General features: G+C 43.1%; 1 protein-coding gene across 3 annotated transcripts in view; it reads right to left on the bottom strand.

The window, feature by feature from the left end:
* Window positions 1–19,046, bottom strand: part of WIPF1 (WAS/WASL interacting protein family member 1) — a 58,709-nt gene that overhangs the window by 24,318 nt on the left and 15,345 nt on the right. Inside the window, exon 2 of one of the 3 annotated variants that reach the window (XM_074873179.1) lies at window positions 13,220–13,313. The exons of the other annotated variants lie outside the window; for them this stretch is intronic. The gene's annotated coding sequence lies outside the window, so the exon portion shown is untranslated. The remainder of the gene's footprint in view (window positions 1–13,219; window positions 13,314–19,046) is intronic. 3 annotated transcript variants of the gene reach the window in all.

Here is a 19,046-nt window from a genome sequence, read left to right as displayed (position 1 = left end):
TTTCGAAGCTGAGGAGCTCCAGAGGAAGGAAATGGCACTTAAACGTTACTCTCAGTATTTTTGCGTCCTTTAACATCAGTGACTGGTCTTTTAAGGATGGTTTCTGGCTGAAACGACACTCCTTTTGGAGCAGGGATTACAAGACTTTGTGGCCCAAGAAAGGACATTACAAGGGTGTAAGAACGCAAATTGTCCTATCCTGTCTGAAGGAAGCTGTGGTAGCAAAAGGAGGCATTAACATTTCACCCTTAAAACCACTTGCAGAGAACTGGACAGCCAAAAGAGAGACCAACAGAGGAGAAGTTACTTTGGATGCATGAGACCCAGGGAAATTCTGGGGAGCTGCCACTGCCAGAGAGAGGAAGGCAACTTTATTGGGGACTTTTCACATTTCAAAGAAACTCTCCACAGTACCTGAAATGAGTGGTATGAGTATGACTTTCCACCCAGACTGAAAAATACCACCCTTATGCAAAATGCCAGGGCAGAGAAAGTGGCCGGTACCAGTGATGCTGCAGAGCTCTTGCCCAGACCCCCGAGTCAGAGCTTCTTTTCTCTTTCCACAAACGGCCTTCAGAGAGGTGACAGATGATAAGCTTCATTCACAGGCACATGTATAAAGCGGATGAGGTCTATGTAGCCCCAAAGTAGATCAACCTGAATGACACACAGGAGCTGGCAATAACAGGAAGATCTGCCACGGGGAACTGCACCTTTACAAACTTGATAGTGACCGACTTGGGGGATGCAATGCCATCCTGTTGCAGTCAGGGGCCAAAAAGGAGAGAAGAGCAAGAGCCTGGAGGTCCCTGGGCAGGACTACATGGGACAGTTCTTGGGGAAGAAACACATGTCAAGGCAGTATCACACTGAGCATTTTTTCAGCCCTACTTCAGCTGCGGATAGATGATAGATTTTGTCTTGTTTTAGGCATACCCTTTTCAATAAACTGCAGAGTTCTAATCTTTTACCTCTTACAACCGCAACGGAGCTATGTGAAAGGTGCAGGTGCTGTGGGGTAGTGAGGAGGAGTAAGATAAATAACCACAATAGCAAACGAAGCCCAAGACTAGTTAGAAAAAAAATGAGAGGATGCCATGAGGTGCTTTCACCTTTCTGTGCGTGTTATCCCAGGCACCCGCACCCTGCCAACCCTACAGCATCTCCATCTTCCTCCACCCCTCATGCTCACCTCCCCCATCACCGAGCCACCCCGCCAAGCACAGTGACCCTGCAGGCAGCACTGGTTGCAGCTCACACTGGGCAATTCCCCAGAGTCTTAAAGCCCCCTAAACTCTTTTCGTCTACTTCTTACCATCACAGGAAAACAGTAACAAAGGAGGTTACTGCAGGGTGTCAGTGACAAGTGAACTATCAGATCATTGAGCTAGCACACAACCGCAGGGGGCCAGGAGCTGTAACAGCCAGATGCATTCATGGTCCCCAGCAAGTTGCATCCAGCAAACCTCATCTGTCAAAGGCAACCAGGAGTTATATGGCAAAAATCCAGCAGTGCTGCATCCATGGAAAATTACAGCTAAGAAATAGGCCACTATCGTGTCAGAATGTTGTTTTAATCCAAGTATTTTAAAAAGCCTTCTTCTTTTCAGTGACATATTTTTCAAGATACGCAGAGAATCACAGGCAATGGATAGCTTCAAAGGACTGTCCCCAGTCACCAATATAGTCACTATTTGGAAGAAGCAGCAAAGCTTTCGGTCAGTTTACGTGTTTGGATGTTGACTTGAGAAAAGTTGATAATGTAAGAGCAAAGACACTACAGCAGAAAGTATGACTCACTGAAAACAGAAATTGCTTCCATCCAATCCATGCTCCTATAATTTCTTTCAGCCAGTGCTTTCAGAGATCCACAGAAATATTCCTCTGAGCATCAGCTCACGCCCCCCACCACAGGGACCCTGTCGTGGGGAGCAGGACCCCAGCCCTACAAATGACGCCTGGAGCAAAGCTCCCGCACCGGACACTGCGAGAAGGAGTCTTTCTGGTGTTTCAAAACAAGCATGTGTTTGTCATTCCTCAGCAGGAGGTCCGGGCCAAACTCAGCAGAGAAATCTACAATTACTGGGCTGTATCCCAGCCCTTGGGACAGGAGGACACAACTTGAGACACTGCAATCTCCTGCAGCTCCCTCCCACTCCTGCCTCCCTGCCAAAAACTGAAAGGCCCTTTCCTCAACCCCTCCACAAAGAAAAGCCCTACAGCAGCTTCACCCTCTCCCCCAGGCACAAGTGATGGTTAAGGACTGAGCCGTTTGTGCTTGAGCTCTTACTTCAGCTGTCCAGAGCACAGCTGCCTGCTGTATTCAATCACCTACCATCCAAGGCAGCCTTTAGTCAACCCAAGCGTTTGAAACCACGCACCAGGCTGTGTTATCCTAGGCACGCTGCCCAACGCAGCCAACGAGGGATTCACCCTGGCTGGAAGCAACCTCAGCGTGCAGCCCTAAAGAAAGGGATCCTTGTTACGGTGCTCTGGAGAGGCTGTAGGGACAACCTCTCCACATAGGGACAACATACCTGGGGCAACAAGGACCTGATGTCCATCTCTTATTCCCTCGCCTGTTCCTCCTTGTGAACATCTTGTATTCACAAAATACTGTTCCTAATACATAGCCCAAGAGCTTCTCTCTGATGGGGTTGCTTTTTCCAGCGTCGTCTCTCATTACTGCAGAGGTGATCACTCAGTGTCATGTGGCTGTTCAGCAGAATGTGCTTCACTGCACAGCTTTCTCCCCTGAACTCTAGCTGTCTTAAGCTCTAGGAGCTGTTGGTAGGGTGAACAGGCTAGTTCAGGAGTTAAGGATTTCTGAGTATGGCCCCCAGCTTACTCAGTTCTAAATTAGAAAAAAAAGCATTGTATTAAGTTGGGAAAAGTCTTGAAGAGCAGGACTCTTTCCACCAGCTTCTCCTCACCAATAGGACAGGGCCATTCGTGGCCTGTCGGTGGCAGGCAGCCTGCACAGAGGCAGGCGGAGGGCAGGAAGAGATGTTTCCCACACCCTACACCTGGTGACCCAGAGGTGGAAAGGCACAGGCTGGCCCTCGGAGCCCGTAGCTTGTCACCACAGGAAAATAACTTTGTTTACATTAGCGTACCCGCCTTCTGCCTTTCCACCTATTGCTCCATGGGCTTTTTTTTGAGGATGTTCCGGGTCTGACCACTTGTTTCCTTTCTGTAGCATGAAAGCAATTCTGCCATTTGAATCAAATTGACAGAAGTCTGGAAGATTTTTTTTTTTCTCCTCTCTCCACTGTTTTATGGCATAACAGGCCAAAAAGTATCGGGAATTATTCTGAATGGTTTTTTTGGACACTGGAGCTGTTGCAACTTTCAGCCAGCATGGAAAGAAGTCATAGGAACCAAGTGTGGTGAGTAAGCCCTGGGATTTTGCTGGACTTCTGCCGACCATGGTTGGCTACCAGTGTGCTGTGGGTCCTCTTCACAGCGGTGGTTATAAGGAGAGGGGCTTCTCTTCTCTGCAAGTCCTGAGGCTGGGATGAAGAGAGCCTGTTTGGAGCCACAGGTTACATCCTAGGAGCTCTAGGACATCCCACACCACATCCTCTCCATGACCAGATCACTATTTAAAATTATTAATAGTATTAATAACACTGTGACCCGCATAATGCCATTGCTGAAGCTGTCTTCATTCACCTTTCTTCTGACCAACAGAACAACACGAAGCTGCAGTCAGAAGTATTTTACTATAATGAAGGCATACAGAAAAGGATCAAGGATCTCACACACCGTCAGATTATTTTACTGCCCAGTAAGCATAGGTTTAGAATTCAGTTGGCTTCAGCATTCAAATAGACTTTTTTAACATAAAGTGTTTTCTTCATCACAATCAACTAACTCTTACTAAATCCGCAGTGAACTGTGACTGGTCTATTAAAGCCAGCATCTATAAAATAATATTAAAATAGCGACTACCTCTAAAGGGGAAATCTGAGGCATATAAGGGCCAGACATGTGGAATGAATTTAAAACACCATTTTCCAATCCTTCTCTCTTGTAAATATTGCAATATTCCTGTAAGAATGTTGAAAAACTACAGAGCACAGAGATTAGTTCAGATTTCACATCAAAAGCCCAAACAAAAAGTTAAGCAGCCTGGGCAGTCAGCAGAGAAAGAGCAACCTCACAAGCGAGAGTGCATTAGAGTTTTTACAGCCCAGGTGTCAACATGAATTAGAGAGTAACTTGAATACCTGTCATTAGAGGAGCAATCAAAGACTGATCTGCCCTGAGTGTGGGAAAAACAAAACAAAACCCAGCCCCAGATCTGCATAATGTAAGGCAGCCTGCTCCGCCAAAGACAATTCAGAAAAAACGAATACCACCTCAGAGCCAGGTTACTGTCAATAAAAGCCTCGGTTCAGTGCCCATAAATCAGTTTTGTGAGAAACAGGCAACCAGGTCTGCTAGAGATTTTAATTAAAAAGAAAAAAATATCTTATTTTCCATTCTGAAAGTTAATTTTGGATTATTTGAGGCTGCAAAGTGCTGGGACTCCAAACCTCCACTAAAATGGGTGGAGATGGGAGAGTCTGATTTTACTCTCATTAGAGTTCATGGAAAGGCTCAGGCCAGTTTTCAGAGGGGGCTGGATGAGACCCATTGTACCTTATGACTTTGCTGAAAGCATTTGAATTATTTAGGATGATCAGACTTAAAGATTAAGAAGTGCATATCCCACGAAGTCCCTTGATGTTCTCTGCTGTGCAGGGATTTGCACTGTAGCTCGGGGTTAGTCATTAAACCAGATCATTTGTGAGGCACTGAATCATACTTGCACATAAGTAATGAATTTGAGGAGTGTCACAGTCAGTAATCAAGGTTGGCGTGGCTCCCACAACACTGTCTTTTGGATGCAGAAGGCTGGTGGAGTAACAACCACAGCCACAGTCTGGACAGAAAGATGCCATCACTTGTGTTCAGCACTGCTGGCATCTTGCTTCATGACCCTGGGGAGAGCAACTGGCAAGATATACTGTCATCTGTCTCAAAGGACCACAACCTTTTGAAAAACTCCCCATAACTTTCCCTCTGTGCCCTGCTCACAGATCACAAACTGAATTGAAACTCACATCAGACCTTACAAACTGACTAGATACTAAATGAGGACTCATTCTGCATATGACTTGTATGAACTGTGTTCTCAAACACTCTCTGACCTCCGATGCAAAAAGCTATAAAATAGCATTTGATCTGCCATTTAAATGCTTATTTCAATAACATGGCCAGGGAAAGTTAAGTTCTTTGTAGACTCTCTGCTGGGCTGTTACAAAACAATTACTTTTTTATAATTCACATGTCCAAAGGAATTCATGCAAGTTTGCAAATAAAGCAATGAAAAATTTTCAGTTTACTGAGGTATAAATGAATATACACAAAATATACCATTACTCTGTGTACTTAAGAGCTTTTAGTACTTACTATAATTGGTATTTTATCATAGATCTGCCTCTGAGAATAGCTACAAAACTCTCCCTTACATAATTTATGTAATAACTAGCTTACAGCAATTAAAAATGAAAATCACTTTGAAAGCCTGAAAACCCTGAACTATGTGAAACTGGGCAGCGTATGCCGGGTACCTGCACATGCAAAAGTGTCCATGTGCACAAGCAATCAAAGCAACTCGCAGCATCCGTTCTTGCTTGCTTGGAAGAGGGCCTCTGCCCTCTGAGGTTTGGCCTGCTGTGTAGTTCATACTGCACTTCAGAAAGCTTTCAGATGGGCTGCTATGGTTTCAGTAATTATTTTTAAAGGTTCTCAGCAATATAAAAACAAATCTGCAGAGGAGATTTTAGAATCAGGATGGAAATAATAAAGGGGAGGGAAAAGAGGAGGCAAAAAGTAATCTGAAACAAAGAGAGGGTCTCCTTCAGCAAACAACCCCTTCCCTCCCCAACCTCCAGGCCATCAATCACCCTTTCTTCGTGTTGGAGCCAACCTTAGCTCACCCCAGACTACTCAGATACTGTGGCCAAAAGGTGATCATTTCAAAAGGGTCTACAAAACTTCAGAAACTGCACCCAAAGCATTACGAAAAAACTCCAAGCCCAAGGTGAATTAAGGATAAGAGATTAATTTTAACCTTAAATATCCTACTGTACATATTTTGGTTTGACAGGAATTCATTTAAAAACAACAAAGAAAAGCAACAGTGTTACTGAAAACACATTATTTCACATGCGAATTTACACGATCACCTAATATCCTGCCAGTACTGGCAAATGATGTCTTGTTCTAATCCACATAAAAAACAAGTCCAAAATGTTATGTTCCTGCACCACCAGATTATTTGCTGGGTTGGAATCCAGCAAGAAACTTCTGCAACTTCAGAGAAATAGATAGATGAAGCAATAAACTATTGCTATTAAAAATTGCCCAATAAGACAACTCAAAAACTGTATTTAGATGGCTTGTACAAATCTAACAGATCAGATAACCATTAAGTAAACTAGATTGAAGGTTGCCATTATCTCTATATTGTTTGGTTCTTTGTATCATATACAAAAAAATTAGTAAATCAAACCATCTTTTTCTGTTTTAAAGCGCATAGATTTTACAACATACCCATATTAACTGTGTTAATTCACTGCCTTTATTACTACATCAAGAAAAGCTTAATTTTAAAAGTATAATTTTTTAATACAAGTAAAAAAAAAAAGTATCAACTGTCCTTAGCTGACAGGAACTGCTATAGTTTCACTCCAGACATACAAAGTCTTTGGTTGGACTGGATGACCTTCAAGGTCTTTTCCAACCTAGACAATTCTGTGATTCTGTCTTATACCAGAGGAAGATATGGTCCTAAAGTAGTAATGTGAATCTGTATGATAAATAATGAGGGCTGCCAGCTGCAGCTCCAGGGCTAAAGCAGACTACCAGCAGGGAAGACAAAGAATTGTCTTTTCCTCCTGTGATACTGAACCACCAAATCCATCACATGCCTTATTCTGAGCTGGCGAGCACTTCCCCACCTCCAAGACAAGTTACTGGATGAAACAAACTGGTACCAAATGGAAATACATATAGAAAACCTGCAAAAGATCTCCTGCTCCAGACTCGCTTCTTGGGAAGAGCAGCTCCAGAGTAAATTAGTGGTTTGGTGGCTGCCCTGCAGAATGTCACCTCCAAGCCAGGGGCCAACCAGAGGGATGGGTGCAAGAGCAAAGGCAGGAGGGTGCTTGGACACACCCTCCCTCTTTGGCCAGCATGGAGATGAGCTCTAAATCACCCCTGTGAATTGAAACCATGTGAGGGAGGTGGAACTGGTGGACTGGTGTTTACAGAGATCCCCAGGCAAGGAGCCTGATGTACTAGTGGCTGCTATCTGAGGGCTGGAGCGGTAGAAGGTCAGACCTGAAATTCTTCTTCCTCTGGATTTAGTTAAGCTCTTCGCAAAGCAGTAAAAATCTAATCCACAGCGCATTGCATACCTCACCATGCGTAATGGGAGAGACCTTAGCCTTCAGCGTCTGAGTTTGCATGTATGCAAGTCATCCGCGGTACTCAGGCACTGTTTCTATCACCGACAATTTCCATTTGGTCCAATCTGGAAAAAATCCTGAGTAATACAAGGATGAATTTTTCTGTTAAGTATTTCCAATGCTGCCTTTTGGCAAGAAAAAATGTCAAAAGTCACTTGGAAAAGAAAGGTACAGTTAAGTGATGTTTCAATTATTTCATAAAAAAGCTGCCAAAATGCAAAGAGTAAAATCCAGGCAATACTAATATTCTTCATATTTATACCATTATAAGCTAAGCAGAGATAAGAGTATTGACCAACCACAGCTACATTTTATTTCATGTACTAGAGTAGAGCTACAACAAAAATTCAACTCAAAAAAGCTTTGTAAAGCCATTTTTACATAAGTCTTGGAATTTTGTCTAATTTTGCAGCAGGACTTGATACTCATGAAATGAAATATAAGTGAGAACATTGAAACACAGGGTCCAGATTTTACATCTGACACTTTAACTGAAGACTCAGCCTTGATACTGGGATTATGAAATTTGCACATACACATCGGAGTTCCCAGTACACATCTGCAGCAGAGGATGCCAATTTAAACACCCCCAGTAAAGGCACACAGTTAAGGTGTCCATACCAAATAATCTAAGGTTTTCATTGTCCAGTTGAAAGTCCTATAAGTAAAGATAGCTTCTGAAGATTTAATTTATGAAATACGCTTCTCTACTTGTTTTGACAATTATTTAATAGATGGTAAGGTACAAGTTCTGTTTTGCATCAGTCTGTGGTTCTTTTAAACTCAAAGCAATTCTATTGTTATATGAAAGACTAACTCAGTCTAGGAATTTAGATTCCCTGTTCTACCTGGGGAGGCACTAAAATTTCTGTATGTTGTTCTACTACAGGACTTAATAATGTGTTTTGGGGGGAAAAAAAAAAATAGAGAAGTGGGAAACTAATTTTATATCCTGTCAAAGTCTGAGACATGAAGAGATTTCTGTTTTAATCAGGAATTAAAAAAACCCAAACATTTATTCTTAGAAGCACAAATTTCAGCAAAGCCTACATTTGCTTTAGGTATTTTAAATTTCTTTAAAAAAGATAATTTTAAATTCTTCTGATTTCTGAAATTAAATTGTGCTGAATTCACACCTTTTATCTCAGGGGGGGAAAAATAGTTTTGAGAAATTGATGGTTTTAATCAGAAAAGCTTTTCAATAAAAACATCCTGAAAAACTATAACTGAGATCATTAACTTTGATATCCAAACAGAAATTTTCCAACTTAGGTATCTAAATCCTATTGCTAGAGGCTTGTGTTTTCATAGCTTTGCTAGTGTATTGACATGACGCTGCTGACCCAGCACAGGGCTCCCTTACTGACTCTTGACTGCCTTGATCATCCCCCCAGTTCCGGGAGGGCCTCGGGCGAGTCGGTGCCACTACAGTGAAGACTGGGAGGACACAGATGCTGACAAGCAAGGGGGCCCAAAGTTCTGTAACGGGGACTAGTTTAAAGCATGGCACAAATCAACCCAAAAGCAACCAAGGACAACAAAGTGAAAACGCCCTTCTGCTTTCCTCCATGTCTCCGATTACAGAAGTTTTTGCTCCAATTTACTTCTCTTTGGAAATAACTTTTTACAGCTGCACATGGCAAGTACTTAGCTAGCGAGCAAAGAAGAGAAGCTGGAAAGAATGATTATTAATGGATTCTGCCAAAAAAATAGGCAGGGCAAAGTCTTCTGCGGCTTAGCAAAAGAACTAGTCAATCCTCCCCTACACAAAGAGGAGGCATGTCCTGCGTTGCCTTCCTGAGAAGGAAAAACAGTGCAGCCACATTGCCTACTGCAGCAACCCGGGCTGGACCCCAAGGAAACATGCAGCACACCCTACTTTCTACTTCTGCAGCTGGTTGAGTCCTCACATATTAAAAGAGAGAGTTTGCCCAAGGCATTAAGCAATTCCATTCAGCTATCTGCATTTTAAATATTTGTATCTCCAACTGTTTTCCATGACCTTCAACAACCAAATGCTTCCGTGCAGCAAGTGTAGTCAAAGGCAATGTGTCATGTGGGTGCCTGCTCTGGAGGAACAGGTTTACCAGGGGACTCAGGGACTGTAGTGACATCACACATGAGGTCATATCTTACTGACTGTGTAGGTCATACCCAGGCAGGCATGCTAGGCAGGTGAATATGCCAAGAGGGACAAATCCACATCTTGACTGAACTTGGCAGGAGCTGCAAGCCATTGCTTGAGGAGAGACAAAGTGTCCCAGCTAGCTGCTCCAGGGCCGGCAGCGGCTCCCGGTTCCCGCCAGGTTTCTGGAAGCAGTACCCAGCCAGCATTGCACCTTCGTGTCAGCTGGCAGCTCTGAGATAGCCTGCTCCACAGGCAGTGCAGGAGGTCATTGGGAGTCCAGGGAGGAGCTGGTTTTGGAGGATGTCTCCATGCAAGACAGCAGGTCTAGCTGAGCTCCTGCTGGTATTCCAAAGGCAGCTTTTTGCATAAAAAGTAGTAGTTTGGTACTGTTTAATCTAAAAAAAAAGAAAATGTATGTATGGCATACCACTGCCATGAAAAAAACATACCCACAAAACCAAAAGCAGCCACATACCATCATTCAACGTTTGCATTTCCTCTTTAGAACATTCATCAGCAAGTCCTCTTACTCCACAGGACTGTTCACATTTGTCCTTACTAATGTCAATCTACCAAAAGCTCAGAGGAGAAAACAAAACAGTTGCTGCAGACTGGAGTGCTCAGTGCAGGTGCCCTGAAACAGCAGGTATTGGAGGGTGGCAGACAATTTCCCCTTCAATTTCTTTGCACTAAGAGTGGTTGTCACAGTTGTTAAACCCTAGCTAAAGTTGGCATCACATCTGCTGAATCCTGTAAATACGGCTGAAACCCTGATCAAACTGGCTGAACTGTTTGGCTAGCTTGCATAAGCAAAACCAAACTGGGTTTATTTTAAGTAAGTTTGAAGACTAAGTTTAGCATATGGCAGACTAAATTAGGACTCCTAAGATCTCTGCTTTCAAAACTAGAGTTGATAATTAAACGGAGAATTAAGAACCATTTCAAGTTTCCAGATAAAAAGAAATTTTTTTCTGAACTCAGAAAGCTGTTATATCTGGATCAAACCCACAGCTGAAAGGAAGATTTGCATTGGTTTTATCAGGTCAAAAACCATTACTCTTCTCATGAAGTCTACTTTTTCTCTTAAACTGCAGTCTTGATGACTGGCAGATCTCAAACAAATGATTGTGCAAGGATCACTGCTTTTTCTGTATCTGCCAAGGCCTCGGTAAGCAGGTTGGCTGACAGAGGGCTGGGATACAGGTGGTGCCAGTCCAGGCATCACCACGCAGAGAAAAAGCCCCACTTCTGTGCAGAAGGGGTACGGCAGCACCAGGGCTGCTGTGTGAACAAAGCCTGAACTCTACAGTCAAATGCTGCTTCAGGCCAGCCCTGATCCATCAAAACTTGCTATCAGGGAATGCTGTTCAATGCAGACCAAACTGGTTTTGCACGGTCAGGGTGAATTTCAAGTTTGCCATTAGTACCAGAGTTTTGAGATCCATGATAAAAATGAGCAGTTTTCTGTTTTCCTGTCTTCCCACAACAGTTCATCTAAGAAAGCAGCACAGATTGCCTCTTCAGGACTCCCTTTTATGCGGGGAGCAGACCTGGTCCTTCCTTACCTTGCCAGCTGCTGATGATAACAACTCAATACTTGCCCCACAGTGCACAGTATAATGCACTCATTTTATTTGTTGACTCCCAAATTAGAAGAGCAAAATCTCCTCAGGAAACTCAGGAACGGCATGTCACCTTCCCTCCCTGAAAAGTGGAGTGAGGGATATACTGTACCATACATATGGAAGTGTTTATTACCTTAAAGTAGCTATTCAGCTTTCATCGATAACCAGAAAAATGTAAAGTCACTGTCAACAAGGAGACTGAAATACAGAACGATAGACAGCAGGGCTGGAAGAGGGCATCTGTCCTTCCCCTGAGTCACTATCAATTACATCATCACTAGCAGGTATTTCTCTTCTCTCCCTAAAAATCTCCAGTGATGGAAGTTCTGCACTATCCCTCAAGTTATCTACTTTGTTAGCCTTACAGCTAACAGAGCTTTTCCCAGTACCTAATCTAAACCTCCTTTGCTGTGATTTCATTTGCTATTTCTCATCCTATTTACAACTGATGTGCAGAATAATTTATTCCTTTCCTCTTCACGGCTATTTGAAAACTGCCTACATGCCTCTTTGATCTTTTCTTCTTTAGGCTAAGCAACCATATTTCCTCCAGTCTTTCCTCACAGGCTGTATTTGGTCTGTCTCTCTTCATTACTGCTGTAGGATGTACATAATCCCGTACCATATTTGAAATGGGTGAGGGTGACAATTCACGATCTTTATCTCAGTATTGCATTGTATGTTCTTTTGCAGCATCCAATATACTAATTTGAAATAAAATATAAATGTCAATTAAAAAAATACTCATATTTTTCCTCTGTCTCCCTCCTTCAAACAGGCCATCCTTTCTAACCCACAGTGTCCAAACAGGTGTGTTTGGCTACTGATCACAGAGTAGTACCATGGGTTTTGGTCCTCTAATGTGGAACAACTCTCCAAATATTAGGCTTTGCACCAATCCTCATCCTGGCAGCAGTTCATCATGCTCAGTATGAGTTATGGAGCCATGAATGGAGACGTTTGTCTGTTCTTAGGGCTAATTCTTCCCTCTTACATGTCCCAAGCCCGGCACCCAGATTTCTCCAGGCTGTGGTTCCCAAAGCAAGCACACTGCTGAAACTACACCAAAGCATCAACCCACATGGAATTGCAATAGACCCTATCAAGAAGCAGCCCAGAATGGTTTTGTGCTCATGTCTACAGAGAACCAAGATCCCAAGCACCTCTGAGACTCTCCCAGCATCAGTTTCTAGCTGGCCCACTAATCACAAAGAAGCCACTGTCAGGGCTTACAACACAGTGCATTTGAGATAGGAAATAATATTTGATCTGCTGGACTGCACCAGCTCTAGGTCAGCATGTTGCAGCCTATCTACAGCACATGCTTTCTGCTTGCGCCTCTGCTGCAATGAGAAAAAAATTAAAAAGTAAATTCACCATTATATTTTTCTTTCTGATTCATTACGTGTCTCAGTGGACTTTTTCATACTATTTCTGTTCATTAGCACCAAACTGAACATTGCAGCCTTCACTGTGCAGTTTTCAAGTGTAACGACATTTGCTCTAAGTCAGGACAACTACGAATTCACAGTGCCTGGCCAAATCATATCTTAGGTCTCCTGACCTAGTTGTGAAATCTTAAATCCCTCCACTGTTAGCCCTGTGCTACTGGAATGAAAAAAAAAAAACCAACTGCAAGTGTTAAAAGCTTGCGGATTTGGCAGAAAATCTGATGTAACCAAAGGCACCTAAATCTGACATTAGGAAAGGTGTGCCACATCAGAGCATGTCAGTAAACTGGCATTGCCATTAATCCTGCCCTAGAGAAGAATGACTCCTATATTGTCACACGGCAAATCAAGACGTGAGACGGCTCTATGCCTCCTGACTGTTACAGGCCAGAGATGACACATGCAGGAGACGTTTCCCTGTGCTGCTGCTCACACAGTAAACTCCTCCCCACTCCCATCCCTCTCCCTGTGCAAACCCCACGGGCTCTGTACCTTGTCACCAGAATAGAGGGCCTGGCAAATTCAGTCCAGAATACACTTTCTGAAGTTAATTAGATTGCAATAACATTTCCCAGGATGCACATTCCTGCAAGGAAGAAAGAAAGAGAACTATTAATTGTGAAACTGAAATGTTGGCGACCACAGAGACTGAGTATGTATCTATTATGCATTTCCTTGTGTAAGGAGAAATTCTGCATGAGAAACTGGCAGCGTGTAAAGAGGAGCCCGCCTCCATCTAAAGAGGAATCAGAACAGAAAAACACACTGACAGTGCTCTCCATATCAGTCCCTGAGACCAAAGGGCCCAATCTGTTCTCAAACAAATTTAAGATAATTCTCTCGATTTCAGCATAGCATAGTAGAAGCCAATATAAGTGGTGAAATGAAAGCAGAAAAGCCTAAAAACATGTATGGATGGATGTGGTGGTAAGGCTGAATGGAGTTATCCACTGCTACAGTTGCTCCTCTTATAAGAGCCATGGTTTACAGGCCAGCTTTGTAGTAAGGAGGTTTCTGCAGTTTAGACTAGAGAGAAATGCATGCAAAAGCTGAAACAAATCAACTGAACAAAAGTCAAACCGACCTCCTTCAACCTCTAGATGCTTTTAACAGCTAATTACAGAAATGATTTGCAGAACTTGCACTGAAATGGGGGGGAGGGAAGGAAGGGGGAGGGAATGGCCAGCAAGATGTGATAAAGACATGCTGCAAATAATGTCCCAGCAAAAGATACCCTTGTCCTTCTGATGTATTTAATATTGAAACAACAAAATGTCTTTAACAATCCAGTCAATTTAAAACAAAATATAAGAACAGTAGCCATTCAGCATTGTATGGATTTACTTCTATTTAGAGATCAAAGTCTCAAGACTCCAATCCCTCTGCTATGAAACCTTTGCATACACTATGTGTTGAAATGAAACCCACAAGGGGATCCTGCTATAAACTCTCTGAAGCTGGCCTATGCAGTTCAGGTTTGCGTTAGTTGGTGTTGCACATCTTAACTCCTATTTTTTCCTTCGCAGAGAGTAGGGCAAACCTGTGCCATGGATCCAAGCGCACAGTGGACACAAAGTCAACAGAGCAATGCAGCTGAATGGCTTTTCAGAAGCAAAACCAGCCAGTCAGTAAAGTGGCATTCTAAGCAGTTTATTCTGTTTGTTTGCAGAATTAAGGATAAAGTTGCTTTCATTTAACTTTTAAGCTCTCTCAAACTTACAAACTTTGACACTTCCCCAGGGAAAGAAATCAAAAAATTTGAGATTACAGAAAAATTAAATTTTCTTCCATAGATGCTATGAATATGTGCAAACACATACACACTCTCTTCTTTCTAAAGTTCAGTAAAAGAGGAGGGGTTTTTTTCTGAGTATAGAATTTGTTACCATCTGGTTCCATTTTTCACTATTTTCTTTTTTCGGTTTCCTTCTCTCTCATTCCAACCCATATTTATTTCCTTTTGTTTAGTCTGTAGTCTTTATTCCCTTTCCTCTTTTTGCAGATTTCCTTTTTAATTTGTTAGGGAAAGAATTCCCTGGTTTTCATAATGCAGGCTGGTAGAACAGGCCCATTCAGAAATTCCCCCTCTCCTATACCCTCTCCCGCTCTTTCCCTCCTCTTTCAGTCCTGGTTGCCTGTGCTCACTCCTGGTAGCTGAGTAAAAATGTTAGGCTTTATTTATTTAGGAAAGTGTATCAGTTTATTTTTTAATTCAGTTGCAAATACCTGCTGCAAACCACTGCATGGAGGCTCAAATATATTATTTACAAGCCATTATACTTAGCTTAAAACAACTCCTAATCTATCTGAGATGAGCTGCTATAAGACAGAATTAGGCTGAAATGAAAATGTCTGCAGTGGGATTCTACTAAATTGGGTTTAAATCACATTTAGTTAAACAGAGTTGAGTTTCACAGTGCTCTGGTGAAGGCTATAAACTCTAATAAAGGAGAAAGGCTGATTTTGGGCAGAACTTCGGCTGCTTGCAAAACTTGCCGGTTTTACAGAAGCAGAGGAGCCCAGCTAAGGCCAGAACCTTCTGCATGTAATACTCCAAAGCTCAAAACGTGAGAGCAAACTCTGCAAGGCTGCAGAGAACTGCCCAAAAACAGGGCCCCGCTATTCCCAAATTGCTGAGACCCCGCAACAGAGCCACACCCAGAATCTGCCTCCCCAGGCAGGAGGAGGTGAAGACTTCCCCGCTCGTCCAGCCTGCTCCTTCTTCAGCTGCTGCATTTGTTTCATGTAGATATTTTTATGCTGAGATCAGGATGAATGCACTAGGTGGTATGGGGAGGGTAAAAAAACAGTGCAACTTAGTCTGTTTTTCTACAGAATCAGGAAAATATTTTTTAAAATATTTAGGAAGTATGGACAGTTTTAGGAATACTTGCCTGATACTCAAATTTCTGATTTTAATGTCTAGCATGTCCTTCGCAGAGCATCTGTCACCCCCACCATCTGCACTTTGTGCTGGATCACTGCAACTACCGCTGTCCAAGCCCCTCCGCCTTGTGTGCTGTGGCCTTGCCTAGTGAGCACAGGAGTCTCTGCCCAGGGTGAGCACCTCGGCCTTCAGCTGTCACTACCTGAGCAGGCTGCACAGCCCTCGCCTCCTCTTCCCCCCCCACATTCTCCCAGCACCACGTGCACCCCATGCTGGGATTTAGTTTCAGTTCAGATTCTGTGCAGCACTTACTACTATATTCTACATTTTATCATCCTGAAGTTTATTTCCTTTGTAACTTTCACTCCAACTTTGCATGCAGAATTTTTAATCAGTCACAATTGCTTAGTAACATTCAGAAGTAACGAATGTATTTTTGCGCAGGAACACAAAAGGTGCATCCCATTAAACAGCCTCCCTCTGAGAGCTCTCAAGTTCACCAGCACCAAACTGGTGCCATTTCATTCCTGACATGGTGCATTTCTCCAGCAGAGAAAAGCTGGGATGGAATTCCTCAACAGAAATCACCAGGAATGAATGAAAACCTTAACAAGAAACTACACCAGTAAAATCAAACAGAACAGCTATATATGTGGTACAGCCAAAGCACAGTGAAGTTTTCACTATAGTCAACAGTTTTAACCTGTGCTTCGAAAAGCACTTTCTGGTATTTATTAACACCAAACACTTCCATTAAAAATCCAGACCTTTTGCTTATTATATGAAAGTCTTAACAAGTTGACACTTCTAATGTGACTGAGCTTCACACTGCTGTTGTACTGCCAGGCAGGCTCCAAGCTTCTCACAAACCAAGCTAACTCACAGATGAGCTTCCTATTTTTGCCCCGTACAGCCCTGCTCCGAAAGCCCTCGTTGCTCACTACCTACCAACACAAGTGCCATATGGACCACTTCTTACCCACCCCCACCAAAAATCTGTAAAAATACGTACGCAGAACCCCTGTACGACAGTTAAAGAGACTTTTTAAGAGAACTAACCTGTGCTATTTGAATCCGTTGGAGGTCACCCGATTCTGAACTTCCCCAGCAGCTTCAATCTCGTTTCCTGTAGAGTGGCATGTGACACCACACTTCCTCACCGCACCTTGCTAGACTCCCTTTACTTACTCTTAAAAAACAGATGAAGAAACTAACTGCCCCTTACACCATGTTTAAGAGTTTTCTGCTCTCATGTTGAACCACTGACATTTCTGCATGGCCTCTATTGCCTTCTGAGTCACTCCATGATTCAATGGACCTTTTTGTACATTTCCTTGTATTAATACCAAATGCTGAATGTGATTCTGTCACAGTATGCTCAGTTCCCCCTTCTTCTTTTAAAGAAGAAACAAATGCAATAGTGGAGAACGTAGTTATGCTGAAGGCGTGGGAAACTTCAGTTCAAGGATATTTGTTTATCAAATTTTCAGAATGGTAATGAATTGATATATTCGAATAGATGCAGTTATCAGCAATTTTCAGAAATATTTTTCATCTGAATAGGACAAACAGCTTTCACAGGAGTTTGATTCCTTTGAAAAATAGTTTGACTGCTGAAGAGTAGAGGTTCTTTTCTCAGCTATAGCAGCGTGCATCTACATATTGTCATCTAGTGATGGAACAAACAGGCCTGAACATATGTCGCAAAAGAAAGGACAGTGAAATCCTGGATTAGAAGAGTATGTTTACAGAATTAGATAATAGGTGGTGCTTTAGCAGAAGTTTTTTTTAAAGACACATGAATTTTGGAAAGGCAATCTAATCCTAAATGGTGCCAACACCAGAAATGCTGACACAGCCTGGAGATAAAGTTTGAAGACTACCATGTCAGAGGAGAGGCAGAATGGTTTTACCTGGGTCAGCAAGGAGATACTGCTCTGCTGGAAGATGTGCTTGTGGAGCATGTTAAGCACCCTTCAATGAGGCTAAGGGAGGGGGCAGAGTTCAATTAAATGTCCCTTTATTTAGTGATAGCTGAAATAACAGGCAACACCTGGGGCCCTGACCAGCCTGGCAAGAACTGAGTGAAGGCGAATGGGTTACACAGCCAGAGGGGTTCCCTTGGACACTGACTGCAAACATCTACGTTGGGGCACTGCTTGGATTTAGCTGCACCTAAGTGTGGGTGTGAAGAACCTGAAGGCAGGAAGAGAGTGAACAAGCAGACAGCAATGCTGCACATTTGGGATGCAAAGCTTTCAGCAGCAACACTGGTTTATGGCTGTTCTCCCACCGCACCCCATGGCTGTCTCAGGTGTGTTGGCACAGTGGTTTCACAGCATGTGCCATGGGCCGTATTGAGGAACTGATCTAGTGTTCAAGAGCTGATTAGGTTTTTTCTTTTTTTCTCTCACTCTCAGGCAGCAGGGGACAACTACTAGCATGAAGCTGGCACTGCAGCTACCCAGGCTGTAACACAAAACCACAGTTTACAGAGAGAGGCCCAGAGCAAACCAATGGGAGCTGTTTCTTTGCCCACTGGTTGATGCATTCTATGCAATTCCTACATAAATTAAGAGGTTTCCACTAAAAAATGTCATCTTCTAAATTAAACTGTGCTAGATGAAGACATCAGTGCTGTGAGCAGCCTCCCGGTGACCACCAGCCATGGATTACCTCCCCATCTGCTACCTCAAGGCTTCCTTCCTACCACCACTCACTAGTTTACTACTACCAAAGGAGTCAATTTAGCTCTAATAATTTTTATCAGTGGGCTAAAGTAATCTGACTGATCCCACTGGAAATTGAGTGTCAATGGTTTCAAGGATCCCTCCTACCCACAGCGATGCAAGGAGTAGTGACCTCTGGCAAAAAGGCAGGGGCAAACAACAGGATTTCACAGAGCAGCAGCAAAGTATTGAACAAATCACAGCCATCTATTAAGAGATGTATATATTTTATGTATAAACATATGGAGGATACCCACACAAAAGGAAATACATGTGTGGCTGAAAAGGCTACTCCACAAAATGGATGCTTTTGCATCAGACTCTTTTTGGGCACATACACGCCTACTTGTGCATGCACGTCTGAGCTCCTGCAGTTGCCGTAGGAGTGCATGTGCAAACACATGTCTGCTCATGCACCTGCTCTGCCCTCATTTCAAGTTTTGGGCCGAATGGCCAAAGTATTATTTACACTGGAAGACACTTGAGAGCACTGTGAGACACATGCAGCTTAAGCCTTTTCCCCTTGGTAAGCATGCAGAGATGCGATACGCTGGTCCCCGAGCTTCAGAGGCACTGAGGGGAAGTTGAAGAGTTCAGGAAGTGGCCATGTTTGCTCTCAGCACACTGCCTCTTTGTCCTCCCCCCAGCTGCTCACCCAGGGGCTTTCAGACAGCCCAAATCCCTCACAACAGACAGCTTATTT

Source organism: Strix uralensis, chromosome 6, assembly GCF_047716275.1.
Source record: "Strix uralensis isolate ZFMK-TIS-50842 chromosome 6, bStrUra1, whole genome shotgun sequence".
NCBI classification, from domain to species: Eukaryota; Metazoa; Chordata; class Aves; order Strigiformes; family Strigidae; genus Strix; species Strix uralensis.
This window is presented reverse-complemented; position numbering and strand designations above follow the sequence as displayed.